This window comes from Protopterus annectens, chromosome 2.part0 (assembly GCF_019279795.1).
Source record: "Protopterus annectens isolate FY-2018-M chromosome 2.part0, PAN1.0, whole genome shotgun sequence".
Lineage (NCBI taxonomy): Eukaryota > Metazoa > Chordata > Ceratodontiformes > Protopteridae > Protopterus > Protopterus annectens.
The window spans coordinates 386,964,003-386,968,799 of record NC_056728.1 but is presented as its reverse complement, the minus strand read 5'-3'; positions in this window follow the sequence as shown (position 1 = coordinate 386,968,799).

Genomic DNA, 4,797 nt, shown 5'->3' with positions numbered 1-4,797 from the left:
ATGCCCACAAGTGTGGGATAAGCTAAAGGAAGTATGTTTAAACTGGCCTAGTCTTGGATTGCATGAATTGGTCACACAAGTGCAATACCTCTCCGACCACTTAGCAAAGGAAAAAAAGGACTTACAGGAAAAATTGGTTAAGGTGCAGATTCAGATGTGTACTGCCTTTGGGCAATGTGGACGGGGAGGATGAGGATGGGGAAGAGGGAGAGGTGGACGCTAAGTGGCAGGAAATCAAAATAGATAAAACTGGCAGGAAACATGATCAGCCACACCCCAAAGCTATAATAATCAGACAGAATGTTTCAATTGTGGCCAAGTAGGTCATTGGAGAAATGAATGTCCGTATCTGGCTGAGCAACCTGCTCCACCCACTGATACGTCACCTCAGTGGAATTCTAATTGAACCCCATCCAATTGTCAGCCATCACAATGAAGGTTCCCTGAACAAAGACAACAGCATTTGTGCCCTTTCATTCCTGTGGACCAAGATGGACCACATGTTATGTTGCTTGTCAAAAATAAACCATACCCTTTTTTAACTGACACTCGAGCAACTAAATCTATGTTAGCTGGTAAAGCAGCAATAAATGTCCCCCTCTCCAATAACACAACTAGAGGGGTAGGTGTCTCCAGTATCCCTATTGAATATTCTGAAACCATCCCAGTCCCAGTAACATTGGGACCCTTACAGGACAATCATGCATTTTTAGTAGGACCCTCAGCACATTTAAATTTATTGGGGAGAGATTTGTTCTGTAAGATGGGAGCAACCATCTTCTGCACAGCTGATGGAGTATATTTACAAGTACCTTCAGATAAACAAAATAGTATTTTGACTACTTTAGACAAAACTGTCACTCTGCAAACAATATGTATGCAGTCTGACCTCAATAGAGATAAGCATTTAAATTCATTACCTTCTCATCTATGGACTACTCATGATAACGATGTTGGATTTCTGACTTCAGCCACTCCTGTAAAAATAACCTTAAAACCTGGGGCAAAGTTACCTCGGGTGTCACAGTACCCTTTGACGGCTGAGGCTACATCTGGTATTGTCCCTGTCATTTCTGCTTTGGTACAGCAAGGAATCATAGTACCTACAACAAGTCCATGTAATACCTCGATTCTACCGGTAAGGAAACCTGGTAAACAAGCTTACAGATTTGTGCAAGACTTGTCAGAAGTCAATAAAGCTGTTTTGCCTGTTTTTCCAATCGTACCAAACCCAGCTACGATTTTAAGCTGTATCCCACCTACAGCACATTGTTTTACGGTTATAGATATCTCATCAGCTTTCGTCTCTATTCCGGTACATTCTGATAGTCAGTATTTGTTTGCATGCACTTATAAGGGCCAACAGTATACTTGGACCCGACTACCGCAAGGTATGTAGAATCTCCATCCCTATTCTATAGAGAGATGCACAGACAGCTACAGGATTTACAGTTACTGCCACATTCAGTTTTGGTTCAATATGTAGATGATATTCTTATAGCTTCACAAGATACTAAGTCTTGTATAGAGGATTCTCTTCTAGTTTTAAAGTTTTTAGCTGAATGAGGCTTTAAGGTAAATAAATCTAAACTGCAGTTCTGTCAAGAAAAGGTAAAATACCTGAGACACATAATTTCTATGGGTTCGCGTCAAATACTTCCAAGTAAGATCGCCTCCATTCAGACTGCCCCCGCCCTGTAATTCAGAGACAACTCAGGGGGTTCCTCAGCCTGGCAGGTTATTGTAGACAGTGGGTGCCTAATTTTTCAGAAATTTCAGCTCCTCTGTTACAGCTTCTAAAAAAGGAAGTCACAGATCCTCTGCCTTGGTCCCCTGAACATGAAAATGCTTTTCAGGCTATTAAAACAGCACTGATAAACCCACCTGCCCTGGGGCTCCCTGATTATTCTAAACAATTTGTGTTCATCTGTTGTGAAGGGAACAAGACTACCCTGAGTTTGCTAGTGCAAGCGCGCACTGGGGGCTATTGACCTATAGCATATTACAGCACTCAGTTAGACCCTGTTGCTTCTGGCTATCCACCCTGTGGCAGCACCATTGGCTTTAGGACATGATACTATACTAGCAGTACCTCATGCGGTGCAAGCGTTACTCTTAAAAACAAAAACACAGTATCTTTCTAATGCTCGCCTCACTAAATATGAGCTAAGTTTATTAAGTAATCCTGCAGTGCAAATTACGCATTGCCCACCACTAAACCCTGCTTCATTGATTCCAACTAGTGACAAGGGCAAACCACATGACTGTGTGCTTGTAGTTAACACTGTTCTTTCTCTCAGGTTAGATTTTTGAGATGTTCCTTTGCTTAATCCTGATTTAGTTCTTTTCGTGGATGGATCCTGTTTACAAAATAATTCTGGTGAACTCCAGGCTGCATGGTCGGTCTGGCCGCCATCTGAGGTCTTACAAACTGGACAATTACCACCTAGCACCTCCGCACAAGCTGCGGAATTAGTGGCACTTTTGCATGCATGTAAAATGACCAAAGACAGATCTGTTACTATCTATATTGATTCACGTTATGCCCATGGTGTTGTTCATGATTTTGGTACCTTATGGAAGGAAAGGGGGTTTTTGACATCCTCTGGGGCACCTATTAACAATTACCTATATATTGATCACCTATTACAGGATTTCTTACTACCTTCTGAAATTGCTGTTGTTACGTGTGCAGCTCACCAGTCCAATGACTCCCTAGTAGCTAAGGGAAATAATTTGGCTGACTGGGCTGCCAAACAGGCTGCTCTTTCACACACTGTTCAGGGACAATTTCTGCAGCCTATCTTACAAACGGTTACTTTTGACACTATTATTTTAAAAACTTTACAACACGAAGCATCGGAATCAGAAAGAAAAGCATGGCTGGCTCAAAGTTGTTTCAAACGCTCTGATTCAATTTGGCAGCATCCTGATGGCAGATTAATTTGCCCTATATCTATGTTAAATTCTCTGATAAAAGCATATCATTTGCCAGCTCATGTAGGGGTACAAACATTAATCAAACAAATCCAAAAGGATTGGTTCACCCCAGGACTGTCTGCTTCTGTGCAACATTTTTTGAGCACGTGCTCCATTTGTTTACAGCATAATATTTCGAAAGGCACTATGGCTCCCGTTCAACCAGTGGCAAAACCAATGGGACCATTTTGTGCCTTACAGTGGGACTTTATTGAACTACCACCTTGTACTCATTTTAAATATGTTTTGACTGTTGTTGATATTTTCGGGGTGGTTAGAAGCCTATCCATGTGCTAAAAATTATGCTATTTCAGTCGCAAAAAAATTCTGTTATGAATTGATACCTCGTTTTGGTGTTCACTGTCAAATATACTCTGACCGTGGAATGCATTTTACTGCTCAGTTAGTTGAATCATTGTGTACAATGTTAGGCATCACTTTGAAATGTCATTGCCCGTATAGACCACAGGCATCAGGTATTATTGAATGAATGAATCAGACCTTGAAAACTAGAGTTGCTAAAGTCACTTCAGAAACACGCGTAACTTGGGTGCAGGCCTTGCCACTAGCCTTACTTTCTATGCGAGCACAACCGCATCCTACTAAGGGTCTTTCTTCTCATGAAATTCTATGGGTCGCCCTCTGCATATGCCGATGACACCACCACCACCCCTTTCTGAATATGATGCATTTGATAATGATATTCTTTTGTACTGCAAATCTCTTGTTTCCTTCCTTCAGTTTCACCATCGACAAGTAGCAGCTGCTCAGCATCTTCCAGATCCTTTCCTGTCATCTTCCCTACAACCAGGTGATTGGGTTTATGTTAAGTCCTTCTCTAGGAAAACAGCACTCCAGCCGTGCTGGAAGGGGCCCTTCCTGGTTCTTCTGACAACATCATCTGCTGTGCGACTGCAAGGATCTCCTACCTGGATCCACATTTCACATGTATATGGTTCCACTGTATGGGTCTGATTCATATCTATATATATATATATATATATATATATATATATATATATATATATATATATGTGTGTGTGTGTGTGTGTGTGTGTGTGTGTGTGTGGGTGCATATGACTTCATCGACAGTTCATTTGATTGACACTCATTTGGTCGACAGTTCATTTGGTCGACAGGCAGATTTACCCCCTTCCCCAATGTTGTGCAACCCTGGAGTTGATATATATAGTTAGTGGGGGTGTGGGGGGCACAGCCCCCCACAATGGGGTGTGTGGGGGGCAAAGCCCCCCACCTAAAGTCATATGGACCCATGTGTGTATATATATATATATATATATATATATATATATATATATATATATGTACATATCACTTTACATAAAACTAATTTCACCCACTGTAGTATGATCCTGGTGTTAGTATATATATTAAGGGGGGGCCAAATAATGTAAAACAAAACTAGACACCATAAAACCAAAGTAAGTGGGGGGCTTCACCCCCCACACACCCCTTAATTATATATACTAACACCAGGATCACACTACAGTGGGGAAAAGGGCATATACCTTTGGCTTGCCTTATTGTACTACTTGTCAGTGAAATGAGTTTTAGGTGAAATGAGTTTTAGGTGAAATGAACTTTTGGTGATTTGGTCTTGGTGAAATGAGTTTAGGTGAAATGGGTTTTAGGGGAAGTGATACGTACCCACATATATATATATATATATATATATATATATATATATATATATATATATATATATATATATATATATATATATATATATATGTATATATATATATATATATATATATATATATATATATATATATTTATATATGTATATATATATAT